The sequence below is a fragment of the Pinus tabuliformis genome, chromosome 6, assembly GCF_031772625.1.
Source record: "Pinus tabuliformis cultivar Carrire ecotype Pingquan chromosome 6, CPIR1, whole genome shotgun sequence".
NCBI classification, from domain to species: Eukaryota; Viridiplantae; Streptophyta; class Pinopsida; order Pinales; family Pinaceae; genus Pinus; species Pinus tabuliformis.
Genome location: NC_142292.1, coordinates 14,470,492 through 14,487,454, shown reverse-complemented (window position 1 = coordinate 14,487,454; position 16,963 = coordinate 14,470,492).

Below are 16,963 nucleotides of genomic sequence, written 5' to 3'. Positions count from 1 at the left end.
GTAAGAATCTCGGATTCTAATGCTTTTTCTGAAGATTTCATATATATATGTATTTTGGATTTTAAAATTCAATAGGAAATAGTTATTTTATTGGGTAGTGAGGTGTTCTACAATCAGTAGGAAGCAGATCTCAAGTCTAAATGTTTAATATTCAATACATTTAATAGTTATAAATATTTAACATTTAATAAATTTAATTTAATTTAATGTAAATGTCTATTCAATATCCCGTTAGATGTGTAGGTGTTTAACATTTAACATAAATATTTAAAAAAAAATCTTAAAAGCAATAAATAAAAAATTAAAAGTAATATAAAGCTAGATGCATGCAAACATTTAAATATTGGCTCAATTAATAATAAATAGTTAAAGCTAAAGTCAATATGTCATATTTTGATTTTGTTTTTAACTTGTGAATAGGTTTTGTTACAATACCATTTGTTATCAATACCACATTCCCAAAAACCATAACATATTTCACAATCAAAATATTTGTTGAAGGCTTCTTATTTCAACTTAAGGTTGATGAGGATATGTTGATTTTTTTAATTGAGGGCTTAGATTATTTGTCAAGGGAATATGCTCAACCTATGCTTTTTCTAAATGCTTACTAATGGTTGTATTGTGTGTAGCGTGTTACAGAGTTTGTTAGTTTGCATTGACTTTTAATAACTTTAAAGATTTAGATTTGTGCCACCAATTTCCTAGGGATTTGAGATTATTTAAATTCTAATAAGTTCCTCCATGATAACATCCTCATTATTATTTATAAAATTCATTTATATATAAGCAAATTTTATTTAGCAAAATGGTCCATTTTACAATAAGATGTGTAATTCCCTTTTTTTTTTCTCAAGTTAAAGTTGACCCATAACATTTTTATACATGGTAAATGTGTATATTGGTAAGACATTATTCGTGTTGCAATAGTTTTTTTTGTTATATTTATGAAGTATTCAACTATATCAACCACATTAATATTTTTAATGTGGTTGTACTAGTTGTCGAAGGCTTCCTATTTCAGCTTAAGGTGGATGAGGATCTGTTGACTTTTTGTTTACTTTTTTATTTGACGGCCTAGATTGGTTCTCAAGGGAATATGCTCAACATATGCTTCGTCTGATTACTTAGAAATAATGGAGAAAGGTTGTTTTGATTGTTTTCTAAGTTTAGATTTAGATCCTATTTTCTAAGAGATTGTTGTGATCTCTTGAACATAATGTCACCATTATATTTGTGTATGTGAAATTGCTCTAATTAATGAATGCAATGTTGTGGCAGCCTGAGGTGCTCCTCACCTGAGAGCTGCGGGTTTCATTCTCAATTCGATCTGTCTTCCTATTATTTTTTAGTTGGTATCAGAGCGTCAGGGTTGAGTTGAGCTCTTGTGGCTGAGATTGACGTGATAAGCCTTTGTGGCTGAGAGAGACTGGGGAGTGTGGAGCCTCCTTTACTAGTGAGTGTAGGTGTGAAAAAGTGAGTAGATCTACGTAGGTTCTATTAAGGAAAAGTGCGAATTGTGCAGTTTTTATGAAGAAAAAGTGCACATATTTGTGTGCAAATATATTTTTTTGGAATTTATAAATTGGTTGAGCTTAATTTGGTTTTTTGTTTAAAGATGTGGAGATTGGTCGTTGCTGGAGTCGTGGATTTGTATATCAGGGATTCATGGAACTACAAGTGGTGCTCATGAAGTAAGAAGCTGGGCGTTGTTGAAAAATGGGATTTTTTGTCAAGATAACTAATCCCCTTGCAGAGATATACCTGAATGAGGCCAATAAATTCGGTGGATCCAATTATGTTAATTGGAAATTCAGGTTGCAGACACTGTTGGAAGGTTATGGTGCTTGGACCATCACAAAGGGAGAAGAAGTGAAACCTAATGCAGGCGCCACAACTGCATGAATTCAAGACTGGGAGAAGCAAGAGAACAAAGGAAAGGTATTACTAAGAATGTCTATTAAATATAATATAATCCCTCATATTCGTGATTGCAAGACATCTAGTGAAACATGGCGTGCATTAAAGGAATTATATGAAACCAAAAATACAAATCAAGTCCTCTTCTTGAAAAGTAAGCTCCTGTATATTAAAATGGAAGAAAATGAATATTTCGGTGCCTTTGTTTCAAGAATTGAATATGTGAAAGATAAGTTGGGAGATATAGGAGAATCAATGCCTAGTACTAATATGGTAATGATTACCTTAAATGGAATGTAAAAGGACTATCAGATGTTTATTACAGGTCTTGTAGCAAGGGAGAAAGTGCCAAATTTTGAGGAATTGATAGATATATTGATGCAAGAAGAAGAGAGGTGCAAGAATTTGAGGCCTCAACATCTAGACTTGGCACTTATGGCAAAGAAGAAGGTCTTAAAAGGGAAACAAGGAGGAGGAAGTAAAGGTAGAAGTATATCTCAGAAAAGGCCATTTTCAAAACCAAATCAAGGTATGTCATCTTTCAGAAATGATTCTGAAATAAAATGTTTCTATTGTGGTAGAAGTGGGCATCTTGCCAGAGACTGTTATAAGAAGAAAAGTGATGAATCTAGGCATAAACATAGAAGACAATCAATACATTTTGTAGGAGAAGCCCTAAATTCGGATCTCAAAAATCTTAAGTTGTTTGTGTCTAATTCCGTGTTGGCTGCTGAAATGGATGATGCTAATACATGGTTTGTGGACTTTGGAGCTTTGATTTATATGACATGCAATAAGAATTAGTACGAAAACTTTAAGGAAATAACCAATGGAGGAAACATCTACCTTGGAGATGATCGTGCATATAAGATAATGGGATATGGAGATATACCTATGACTTTACCAAATGGAAGTATCAAGTGTATCCATAATGTTATGTATTTTCCTGGGATCAAGAAACATTTGATCTTTGTGTCTACAATTACAGATCAGAATTTGAAGGTTGAATTCTTCAAAACACATTTCATAGAGAAAGATATGTTGGATCACTACAAACTTGTTTCTTCAAGAGTCAAAGTTGGAGGCATGTACAAGCTTGATGTTACTAACAAAAGTCATCAAGCACTGACTTCTACAACTATGTCAACATAAATTCTTTGGCATCAGAGGTATGACCACATTAATTATCATGATTTATTGTTGTTGCAAAAAAAAGTATGGTTGAAGGACTCCCTATGTTAAAGAATAAGTATGTAGCTTGTAAAGGTTGTGCATTAGAAAAATTTCACAGAGATAAATTCCCCTCTAATTCTGATAGGAGAAGAAGAGATGCATTAGAACTTGTGCATTGTTATGTTTGTGGACCCATGCAGACCAGATCCCTAGGAGGTGCTTATTATTTTTTGTTGTTTATTGATGATTGTAGAAGGTACAATTGGGTGTACTTCTCGAGGAAAAAGAGTGATGTTTTTTAGTATTTCAAAAAAATAAAAAACATGGCAGAGAAGCAGACATGGAAGCTTATAAAATCCTCCTTTCAGATCAAGGGGGAGAATAGAAGTTGGGCAACTTCATCAAGTATTGCAAGAATCATGGAATAGTGCAGCAATTTACAGTAACCTACACTCCACAACAAAACAATGTTGCAAAAAGGAAAAACATAACATTGGTGGAGTGTGTACGAAGTATGATCAAAGGTAAGAATCTCTCAAATTCTTTTTGGGAAGAAGCCATTAATAATGTTGTTTATTTAAATAACAGAAGTTTCACAAGGTATCTCGATCTTAAGACCCCATTCAAAGCCTTGTATGGTTTTAAACCAACAATTCATCATTTGAGTGTATTTGGGTGTAAGGACTTTGCACATATTCCGAAGGAGAACAGAAAGAAAATTGATGCTAAATGTATCAAATATATTTTGTAGGATATTGTTCAAAATTTAAAGCATATAAAATGTTTGATCCATCTACTCACAAAATATTTGCGAGTAGAGATGTAATTTTCCATGAACCAGAAGATGAAGGCAACAAGGACAACAACTATGAAAAGTGGCATATACTTTCTGAAGTTTAAGGAAATAATGTAGAAGTAGGAGCATAAAACAATGAGTAGCAAAATATTGAGGAATAATCCAATGATATGGACATCACCAACAGTTAGAGCCCTATCATAAGTGGAGAAGTAATTTCAGAGAACAGAGGTGAAAATATTGAACTGAGAAGGAGATCTACTCAGAATATTCAACAACCTGAAAGGTATAAGGACTATGCTTTTATGAGTAGTGTTTTGAATGTCGTAGAACCCATGAGTTTTAAAGAAGCTAATGAACATAAAGAGTGGAGAAAAGAAATGGAGGAAGAATATGAATTTATAATTAAAAATAAAACCTGGGAATTGAGAGAACTACCTAAAGGAAAAGAGCCCATAGGATGAAAATGGTTATACAAACCCAAGTTTAAAGCAAATGGTAGTATAGATAAATATAAAGTTAGATTGGTGGCAAAAGGGTACTCATAAAAGGAGGGCATTGATTATGCAAAAACATTTGCAGCTGTAGCTAAATTAAATACCATTAGATTGTTAATTGCATTAGCTACAAAGTACTATTGGAATTTACACCAATTAGATGTAAAATCTTCTTTTTTGAATGGTGATTTAAAGGAGGAGGTGTATTTGACACAACCTGAAGGGTTTGTGAAAAGGGGGCATAAACATTTAGTTTACATATTAAAGAAAGCCTTGTATGGGCTAAAGTAGGCACCTAGGTCCTGGTATGAGAAGATTGATTCCTTCTTTCTTTAGGAGGGATTTATGAGGAGTCAAAGCGATCCAAATCTGTATACCAAGTTTGGTGAAAATAGGCATGTAGTACTGATTTCTTTGTATGTTGATGACCTAATTATTATAGGAAATTGAGTCAAAATGATTGGTGAAATTAAGGTGCAGATGTCACAAGTATTTGAAATAAAAGATCTTAGTGAGTTACACTATTGTCTAGGTCTTGAAGTGTGGAGAGATGTAGGACATACTTTTGTTACTCAAGATAAGTATGTGAGATAAGTACTTAAAGGGTTAAATATGGATCAATGCAAATATTCTTTTGTTCCAATGCAGCAGAATGTGAAACTTCATTTTGATGATGGCTCAAAGGAGGTAGATGGTACATTGTATAGACAACTGGTGGGAAGTTTGAATTATCTTACTACAACCAGACCTGATTTAGCATACTCTGTTAGTGTGTTAAGTCAATTTATGGCAAGACCTCTCGAAAGCCATTGGAGAGCAGCAAAAGAAGTACTCAGGTATCTTAAAGGAACAATTGATTTTGGTCTTAAGTATACCGATTCATTTGATGTTGACCTAAAAAGTTACTCAGATTTAGATTGGGTTGGTAATCTGGATGATATAAGATCAACTGTAGGTCATGCATTCAATATTGGATCCGGGATTGTTTCATGGAGCAACAAGAAGCAACCTAATGTATCTTTGTCATCTATTGAGGCAGAATATAAAGCTTTGTGTGCAACAACTTGTGAAGTTGTTTGGTTGAGGATAATTGTTCAAGATGTTGGAGAAGAACAAAAGAAGGCTACAGTTATCAAATGTGACAGCTAGATCTCGATCAAGTTGGAAAATAATCCAATTTTTCATGTAAGGATAAAGCATGTTGATGCTTAGTTTTATTTTATTAGAGAGAAGATACAATCTAAGGAATTTTTTAATGAATATTGTAAAACTAGTGAAAATGTTGTTGATATTTTCATAAAGCCCCTTGGGAAGATGAAATTTGAATTGTTTAGGGAGATCTTAGGTGTGGAGGTTAATCCTTTCTCCATTAAGGAGGAAACTTAATGTTAGCCTCACCCTCTTAAAAATAAATAATAAATCCAATTATTAAATTAAATAAATAAAGTCATGAGAATTCCTCAAACTAAGGAGTCTAGTTTGGATGAGAGATTCTCTCCAACTAGCTCTCCTAAATTAGTGTGTAAGTTGAGAAATTGTCTCAACCAAGTGAGTCTAAGATAGACACACTATCTTAAGACCACTTACTCATGTATTTAAATGTATTATTAAATTTTTTGAATAATGTGAATTACATGAGCATGAGAGACCACATGATGGCTCTCTGCCTTTTCCGCCAGTTTAATTTTTGTGTGTTAATTTGTTGTGCATATGGTTATATGGCTTTGTGATTCTTCTTCATGTGGTATCAGAGCATTATAGTTCTTAGGGCCTGAATGATTTTGTGGTAATTTTCCATGGAATATTATGAGTGATGGCGATATCTTAACTAGAGCCATATGGGCCTGAGACTTGGCCCCTTCCAAGCTGAGGGAAAATATGTATTTGTTTTGAGTTATGCGTTGCAGACTGTGTGAGAATTTTATGGCTAAGATGGGAGACTGCATGCGAAGAGATTGCATTCCAGCCAAGGGACGAATTTGGAAGATAATTTCTTTTGAAATCAGACGTTGCATTTGATTTATTTGTGCATTATAAGGAAAGGGTCAAATATCCTTTGTGACTAGTAATCCACTCCAGAATAACATCCATTGGGAAACTTCGTTTGCTGTAGCAGACTTATTAACTTAACGGTGAAATCCATAGTGCCAAAACATCCATACAAGGAGGATCAAATCAGTCTTATGGTGGAGGTTTTCTTGTCCTATTTTCTAGCAACTTATTGTGATATCAGATCGCTGTCAAGCCCATACTTTAGATCAGAACTTCTCTTTTGAGGCCGAATCTATACATGCCTGTAGCAACTTCTCTAGAGGCTGTGATCATATTCCTATAGCAACATTTATCTCACTAATGTTGTGTTTATATGATTGGAGTGACATATTTTATGAAGCCATACATATGCCTATAGAAGCTTATTTTGGAGGAGCCGAGTTAGTCAAGAGCTGGTGTGAAGGCCGTGGTGCCTCTTTCCCTTCGCTGGACCGAGTATTACTTCACTAAGGGATAAGTTCAATACATTGTGGAACAAGTTCAACTCCTAAGGGAGCCAAGAACATTTAGAGACTAGTGTGAATGATCCAACGTGAAAGTGCTAACAATGCATGGACAAGAACGACCTGAAAGATAATACCATACCGGATTTTTTTTGCTGTTGCCTGGACTTCTGCAACATGAATGTATCAATGAACCAGCATGGAGGAACTTCTCAAAATACATTTTTGTGCTTTGACTTTTTTAAAGGAGATACGCTCACTTTTAAAGTGACTCCATTCACTTTTTAACTCATTTCTAAAAAATAATTTCATAAAATTATATTAAATGGGAATTTAAAAGAAATTATAAAAATTTATTAAAGTTTTGGAGTGATAAGGTGTTTTTATTTTGAGTGATAAGTGAGTGAAATAGTAAGGTATATTTTTTAAATGAGTGATTTTTAGGAGAGATAAGGAGTGGATAAAATCATTTATTTGTAATGGAGAAATAAGGAGTATATTTTGTATTTGGAGAGATAAGCGAATATTTTTTATTTCTAGAAGGTTGAGTCAGTTTTTGAAGACAAGTTGCTTCAAAGGGTTACGAGTTTGGCATTCTCATTGTATGAAGAAATTTCATTCATGATGTTGAGAAGGTGAAGGTTGATGTACTCCCATATTTAAATAAAAACATATCTTTTTGGTGGTGATTGTGTCTTAGATCTGCCCAAAATTGAATAAGGGGATCTTAGGTACACAATGTGTATGTTTGTGATGGCTCATGATTCTTGATAATGTTTCTAATATGGTAGAAATGTAGCATACAACACATGAATGACTTGCATGCACATTCCATTCAAGCTTATTTAATCAAGAAAACTACAAGAAATCAAGAAGAAACAATCAACTTGTCCACAACATTTCTACATCAACATCCAATCAAGTTGTCATCTACATCAACAATTTTTGCAGCAATTCAACAACAATTTTTTGGAAATTGCACTTGCACCATTTCTTTAATAAGCTCAATATAAAACTGTAACTTGCAAATCATAATTTGTAAGTTGGATTGTAATCAAAGTCAAATTAAGTTGAATTGTAAGGGTGCACTCTCGGTTGAAACTGACACCGAAGCTTTGAATTGATAGGGAATCAATCAAACCAAGTGAATCCATTGTTTTTTTAACTGAGTCATTCAAATCATTGTAAGCATTTCTCTTGGGTGCATTTTCGATAGTATTCAACACCCTTCTTTTGATCAATAAAAAATGTGAGTTCAAGCAAGTGCAAATCTCACAACATCAAGCGAGCGTGAAAGCAAGCAAGAGTGAGTTCAAACAATCAATTGTTAAAACAAGTTCAAGTGAGCGTGCAACAATCAATCAAACATCAAGCGAGCGAGTTCTACAAATCCAGCAAGTAATAAAAGCAAGCAAGTGTGAGTTCCAACAAGTTCACATGGCAAAAAGCATTCATTTGTTAAATATTCTTAACAACTTGATTCTCTCAATTGCTAAAGACATGCTATAAATCAGCAAAGCAACTCTTGTTGATATTTCAATGAATCTACAACAAGCACATGAAACAATTGAGTTCCTTCAACTGGAGTCACAACTTCAAAGAGGTGAGTTGGTAGAGAAGAGTGATGCTTCCAAGTCTTTCAACCACATAAATGAAGGTAAAGATGTTGATTCCAAGTCACCAACTTCAAGTGTCGAAGTGGTCACTGATCCAGTTCAATTTTCTTCCAAACCAATCATGAAGCCATGGGAAGAACTTCAAAGTAACAAAAATCGATGAGGATTAGGATATGACAAAGATGACAACAACTTGCATATCCCCGATTATTCTAAGCCTATCAAGTTCATCAGTGCAGGGTTTCTTGATCAAATAACATCAACAAGCCATGAGAAAGTTGCAGACAAACAGACATGTGCACAAATTGAAGTTGCAGACAAACAGAAATGCACACAAACTCAAGTTGCAGATAAATGGAAATGTTCTCATTGTCAAAGAACCGGTCATCTGGAAAATCAATGTTTTGATCTCCATCCTTGTAGACATTGTGGCAAGTCAAATCATACATCATAGAAATGCTACAACCCATGACAATCAGCCAGATTGAAGATAAATTATTCATGGATTGATCCCTGGGAATGGTCATCCACAGCCAGACGATTGTCCAAGTTTTACAATCGGATTCACCCACACATATTTTAGCCAATAGTAAAACGAAGATGGTACTCTCGTGTAGTTGAACGGGGGAGTACACCAGTGAAATACTCCTCCACCTACAGGGGGGAGTTCAGATATATTTTGGAGAAGATTGCCTCTCCTTTCAGCTGACAAAAGGGGGAAAATGTCAATGAAATTGACAAGTGGTTGTCAGACTGAAAGTCTTGACAACATCAGCGAAGCAGCCAGTGGGCATCTCCATCAGCCAGTGGGCGATCATCATCAGCAAATATGCCAGTGGGCATTCATCAAATTGTGTCAGTGGACACCAGATTTTGTTTTCAAGAAAAGGACAGTTGGATCCTTTTTTGGCTTGGCACATGATGGAGTTGTCAAGCGACATTCAGAGATGAATTAGTCATGCAACTAACTCATGGTCTCTTCATATTGTAGTTTCTTCAACATCCAGCTTTGGCATTTTTTAGGGCAAATGTTTTTTTGAGGATCAACTTGAGAACTTGGAAGATGGTTCCTTGTTCATTTTGGATTTATCATTGAGGGGGGGAATGTTAGCCTCACTCTCTAAAAAATAAATAATAAATCCAATTATTAAATTAATTAAATAAAATCATGAGAATTCCTCAAACTAAGGAGTCTAGTTTGGATGAGAGATTCTCTCCAACTAGCTCTCCTAAATTAGTGTGTAAGTTGAGAAATTGTCTCAACCAAGTGAGTATAAGATAGACACACTATATTAAGACCACTTACTCATGTATTTAAATGTATTATTAAATTTTTTGAATGATGTGAATTACATGAGCAAGAGAGACCACATGATGGTTCTCTACCTTTTCCGCTAGTTTAATTTTTGTGTGTTGATTTGTTGTGCATATGGTTATATGGCTTTGTATTCTTCTTCACTTAAAAATAATGGAGAAAGGTTGTTTTGATTGTTTTCTAAGTTTAGATTCAGATCCTATTTTCTAAGAGATTGATGTGATCTCCCAAACAAAATGTAACCATTATATTTGTGTATGTTTGATTTCTCTAATTAAAGAATGCAACATTATGGTAGCCTAAGGTGCTCCTCACCTGAGAGTGGCAAGTTTCATTCTCAATTCGATTTGTCTTCCTATTATTTTTTAGCCTTATTAACAGTTGTAGTGTGTTACAGAGTTTGTTATTACATTGACCTTTAATAAATTTAAAAATTTAGATTTGTGCCATGTGACTCCCTTCCCACAAATTTCCTAGGGATTTGAGATGATTCCAATTCTAATAGGTTCCTCCATGATAACTTCCTCACTATTATTTATAACATTCATTTATATATAAGAAATTTTTATTTAGCAAAATGATCCATTACTTTTAATAAATTAAAAAAATTAGATTCTTGCCACGTGGCTCCGCCCACCAATTTCCTAGGGATTTTAGATTATTCCAATTCTAATAAGTTCCTCCATGATAACTTCCTCATTATTATTTATAACATTTATTTATATATAAGCAAATTGTATTTAGCAGAATGGTCCATTTTAAAATAATATGTGTAAGTCTTTTTTTTTCTCAAGTTAAAGTTGACTCATAACTTCTTTATACACTTAATGAGGTTGACTCATAACTTCTTTATACACTTAATGAGGTAAAGGTGTAGTCTAACTTATAGAAGAAATGGCCTTTTTCGCGACCATTTTTCAGGTTAGTTTTAATAAAAATATGACAGATTTTTAAAAGCTCAAGTTTAAATTGTTTAATTTGAATAATTTGAGTGCTCCAAGGGTTTTCAAGGGTGATGAATCTTTTACGCATTCAAAAATGTATTTTAAAAAACAAAAAATATTGAATTGTATAGCTGCATTTTTGTAAATTCCAGTAAAAAATGTTATTTCGTGTATAAGTTAGACTACACCATCAACTATATGTGTACATTGGTAAGATTTTCTTCGTGTTGCAATATTTTTGATGTGGTTGTACTAGTTTCCTAAGGCTTCTTATTTCAACTTAAAGTGGATGAGGATCTATTGGTTTTCTATTTTATTTTTTTAAATTAGGGGCCTAGATTGATTATCAAGGGAATATGCTCAACATATGCTTAGTCTGAATGCTTATTAATAATTTCTCTATGTTACAGAGTTTGTTAGGTTGCATTGACTTTTAATAAATTTAAAAATTTAGATATCTGCGAGGTGGCTCCCTGCCCACCAATTCTTAGGGATTTGAGATTATTCTAATTCTAATAAGTTCCTCCATGATAAGTTCTTCATTATTATTTATAACATTTATTTATATATAAGCAAATTTTATTTAGCAAAATAGTCCATTACTTTTGATCAATTTAAAAAATTAGATTCTTCCCACTTGGCTTCCCACCCACCAATTTCCTAAGGATTTGACATTATTCCAATTCTAAGAAGTTCCTCCATGATAACTTCCTCATTACTATTTATAACATTCATTTATATATAAGAAAAATTTATTTAGCAAAATGGTCTGTTTTACAATAAGATGTGTAATCATATAAATATGTGCATGATAAGATATTCTTTGTGTTGCAATAGTTATATTTATGAAGCTTTCGACTATATCAACCACATTAATATTTTTAATGTGGTTGTACTAGTTGCAAAAGGCTTCTTTATTTTTTAATAGACAACCTAGATTGATTCTCAAGGGAATATGCTCAACATATGTTTCATCTCAATGCTTATTAATGGTTGTAGTGTGTTAGAGAGTTTATTAGGTTGCATTAACTTTTAATAAATTTTAAAATTAGATTTTGCGACTCCTGCCCACCAATTTCCTAGGGATTTGAGATTATTCCAATTCTGATAAGTTACTCCATGATAAGTTCCTCATTATTATTTATATCATGCATTTATATATAAGAAAAATTGATTTACCCAAATGGTCCATTACTTTTAATAAATTTTAAAAATTCTATTTTTTTCCATGTGGGTCCCCGCCCACCAATTTCCTAGGGATTTGAGTTATTCCAATTCTAATAAGTTCCTCCATGATAAATTCTTCATTATTAATTATAACATTTATTTATATATAAAAAAATTATTCAACGATATGGTCCTTTTACAATAAGATGTGTAATTACCTTTTTTTTCTCAAGTTAAAGTTGACCCATAACCTTTTTATACATGGTTAATCAGGTAAATGTGTGCATTGGTAAGACATTCTTGGTGTTGCAATAGTTATTTTTGTTATACTTATGAATTTTTTAGCTATATCAACCACATTAATATGTTTAATGTGGTTGAACTAGTTGTAGAAGTCTTCTTATTTCAACTTAAGGTGGACATTTTTATTTTTATTTTTTTAATTAACGACCTAGATTGATTCTCAAAGGAATATGTTGAGTGTATGCTTCATGTAAATTCTTATTAAAGGTTGTAGTTTGTTATAAAGTTTGTTAGGTTGCATTGACTTTTAATAAATTTAAAAATTTATATTCGTGCCATGTGGCTCCCTGCCCACCAATTTCCTAGGGATTTGAGATATTCCAATTCTAATAAGTTCCTCATTATTATTTATAATATTCATTTATATATAAATAAATTTTATTTAGCAAAATGGTCCATTACTTTTAATAAATTTAAAAATATAGATTCTTTCCATGTGGCTCCCCTCCCACCAATTTCCTAGGGATTTGAGATTATTCCAATTCTAATAAGTTCCTCCATGATAATTTCCTCATTATTATTTATAACATTCATTTATATATAAGAAAAATTTATTTAGCAAAATGGTCTATTTTACAATAATATGTGTAATTCCATTTTTTTCCTCAAGTTAAATTTGACCCATAACTTTTTTATACACGGTTAATGAGGTAAAGGTGTAGTCTAACTTATAGAAGAAATTACATTTTTTCAGGACCATTTTTCAACTTAGTTTTAATCAAAATATGACAGATTTTTAAAAAATTGAGTTTAAATTGTTTAATTTGAATAATTTCACTGCTCCAGTGGTTTTCAAGGATGCTAAATCCATTTATTCATTCAAAAATGTATTTTAAAAAACAAAAATGATTGAAATTGTATTCACTCATTTTGGTAAATTCCAATTAAAAAATTTATTTCATGTTGTAATAATTTTTTTTGTTATATTTATGAAGCCTTCGGCTATCTTAACAACATTAATATTTTTAATGTGGTTGTACTAGTTTCCTAAGGCTTCTTATTTCAATTTAAGGTGGATGAGGATCTGTTAATTTTTTTTAGTTTTTAATAAATTTAAAAATTTAGATTTATGTGAGGTGTTTCCCCCCACCAATTCCTAGGGATTTGAGATTATTCTAATTGTAATAAGTTCCTCCATTATGAATTCCCTATTATTATTTATAACATTTATTTATATATAAGAATATTTTATTTAGCAAAATGGTCCATTACTTTTGATAAATTAAAAAAATTAAATTCTTGCCACGTGGCTTCCCAGCCACCAATTTCCTAGGGATTTGACATTATTCCAATTCTAATAAGTTCCTCCATGATAACTTCCTCATTATTATTTATAACAACCATTTATATATAAGAATATTTTATTTAGCAAAACAATTTGTTCTCTATTTAGCAGCCTAGATAAATCAGAAACCAACAACTTCATTACACTATTTCAGAAATGGGAAAACACAAATGAAATGAAATTTACCAAGAGGAAACATGCTGCACACTGATAATGCTTGGAATCACTAGGGAAGTTTCATTAATACTTAGAGGGTCCAATTAACCAGTCCATAACATTCGACACAACATCAGTCAAGTCCCCCATGAATAAGCAAATAAAACCAAAAGTGGTATCTCAAATTTTAGACCCTTCGCGTGTGAAATTTTGGAACCCTTGAATAAGTGTTTCTTCCCCCTATTTATAACCAGAGGGGGAGCTTGGGTTACAGTTGAAAAAATGTCTTAGCTAGAGATCCAACTGTCCTGCTAGACTAGATGTCTCGGCCTATGTAAGCTGTTGTTTCCCAAAACGATTACAATTGGGATTCGATCCCTTCTTGGAAATAAATGGAAATTGCAAAACTAAAAAGAAAACTGGAGGATGATGGAGGAAGTGTCCCTTTTGTTGTTCCTGTGAATGGCATTTGGTTAAGCAATGTCTTTGTCGTGTGCGTCCCTCTACTGCTCACCTGGTTTCCGTCCATTCTACCTTAACTGCCTGATTAGTTCTTTCTCTGAAGTCGAGTGCAGCCCCATGCTGAATCATTAAGCGCTCCCAAGCCCCCCATACTAGTACACCACTGCACCATACTCTTATTCAATGCTGGAGCTGCCAACCCATCCGTCTTTAAAAGCTTTGTATCATGCTCCTGGTCTGACTGGGGATGTGTTTACGATGTAATAAGAAGTCCTTCAGGTGCTGGCCTTTATCACTAAAATATTACGAAACAGACGTGTTTTGATTTCCTCTTAGACCCCTTTTGTTATATCCCCTTTCTGTTATTTCCTTCATATGACTAGGGGCTGCGACCAAGTCCTGAGTCCTCGGGTGCTAAGGCCTTTAGGATCCTATCCGAGGGCTTCTTTCCTTTGCCATTGTTATTTCCCCATGAACCCCATGATCATCGATCCGCGAGGTCGGGCCCACCAAGTGTATCACAATCACACTGCAGGAGGGGAAGTCCCTTTTACTTTCTTTCTCAGTGTTGGCTGGCTGTCTGGACATGGGGACTTTATAGGCCAGATCACATAATATAGCTTGTCCAGGAGAATCCCTGCTTATCACAACACAAGCCTGAAAGGAACATGGGTAGAAGAGAGACTTTGTTGTGTGTGATCGCCAATTGTCAATCTGCGGGGGTGACATCATCACTGCCATGTGTCACCCTGTGAGTGGTGACATGTGTCACCTGGAAATGCCCCCATAGGACCCCTGAAAATGTTGAATTGGAATGTCACGTGTCCTCCTTATTTCCATGTAATTTCTGTATTGCCACATCATTGATTATGTCAGCTACCATGTCATACATACGAGCCAATGGGATTGCACCATGTGGTCCTTTGGAGGAGAGAGAAAATGACCCACCCAGCCTTGGTTTTTTCATGAATTACTTTGTCAAATAGAATCAGCCCCTCCCCAGCAATTTAACTCTGTATCGCAAATGGGCGAGATCGCAAGGTTTTTTTAAAATGGTAGACCCTTTACTCTGTCAATTTCCCATATCATGGGATTGCGTGATTCACTATGCCTAGGCCCCCGAACTTCGATAAACCATACCGCCACACAGAGGAGAGAGAAAGGGCTCGCCTGTCCCTAGTTTTGCATGCATATCCTTTGTTAAGCCTTTTTGGTGATCCCCAGAGATCTAACATTATATCGGAAATCGGTGATAACGCAAGGTTTTGGAGTGTATGGGAATGTGATGTTGCGGGATTCGAGATTGCGAGATGCGGTACTACTCCTGACCTCTGATACACAATAAAAAAATCCATCTGGACTCGCTGATAGTCGATTTGCGATTGTGATTGTCTTATGGTCCTACGATATGCGATTTGCCTTTGTATTTGGCCCTTTCCTCCTTGTCTTCTGAATTTCCATGGGTAACTTCAACATGCCATATATTATGATCCAGAGGTCCATTTTCGGACTTCCATATACAGTTGGAAAGATCTTTCTAAGAAATATGCAATGGAGAGGGTCTGATTAAGCTTTGATAGCTCATGTTGCTTGTGAAATGGCTTCAACCTTCACTATGGTTCTGCATTTTGGGCAACTAATAACATTATAAAGGAGTGAGTGATAACATTGGCTCCAACTAGGGATAATGCCTTTCTGGAAAGGTGTGAGAACTTGCAGACCAGTATCCTTCACCATTGGGCATGGAGTCAAAAATATAATGGAACTTACCAACGAGAAAATCTCCATGGGGCTTTCCTCATCCATCTACAATGTAGAAAAATAAATCCTACCAACTAGAAAGTAAATGCTCAGCTAGTGAGCTTATTTATATGAATTCCTACTTATGCATAGGGCTCAATTCACCTAAGTGAGTTCAACCCTCCAATGGAGCCAGACCAACATTAGAGTACTGGGCCTTATGCCTTCATATTGCTGAAAAATAAAAATTAAAGCAAGCATGCACCATAAAAAGTATTCAAATAAAGAACCTGATACATGCCGCTGATACAACCTCTATTGCTAGCTTAAGAATAGGCTCATGTACTCAGCCACAGGGTCATGGAATTTACAAGGAAAGCTTGCAGCTACCTCTTTTTCATGAGCAATCTACTGACAAATATCCTCTTGGTCAAGGCAACCACAATTACTTTCCATTTCCTCAACCTTTGGTCTTTCAAGAAAATCTTGTTGTTGGACGTTTACTTCCCATTCTTCAAAAGGTCAACCCTCTTGGAAATCTGCAATGAAATCTTCAGTTTCTAAACTGTAGGAGTCATAAACTGGAGGTTACCTCGAGAATTCCCAGTAGGAACCTTTCTGTGATAAATAATCACAAACACTGCTTGGTCCTTCAACCTCAGGCTCTTCTTGAAAATTTGCTGCTGGAAGCAGGCTCCCCAATTGCTGGTAAACGACTCCTTCTAAACCTCCACGAGCACCTTGTCCACCTCTAAATAATAAGAATAAAAAATAGGAGGAGGTTCTTGATCACGTTCTCTAGGTGAAAGATGTGTATCGTGCACTGGTGCCTCTTTAGTGACTTCCTGGTGGGCTTTCTCTTCTTGCACAACTTCCCATGAATGGGAGCGTGGTGACTCTACATCACTTGACTCTTCACCAGAGTCATATTCATCATAGGAAGGGGAAGCATCACATTCGGTCGAATCAGACCCCGGAGGGTTTGTTGGTAGCTCAATGATGTTTCCTTCTTCACTTTCTCGCTCAGTGGGTGATGCTTCTTGGTACGAGTAGATGTTTTACTGGAGTGGAGCTCCACAAACATATTCAACAGA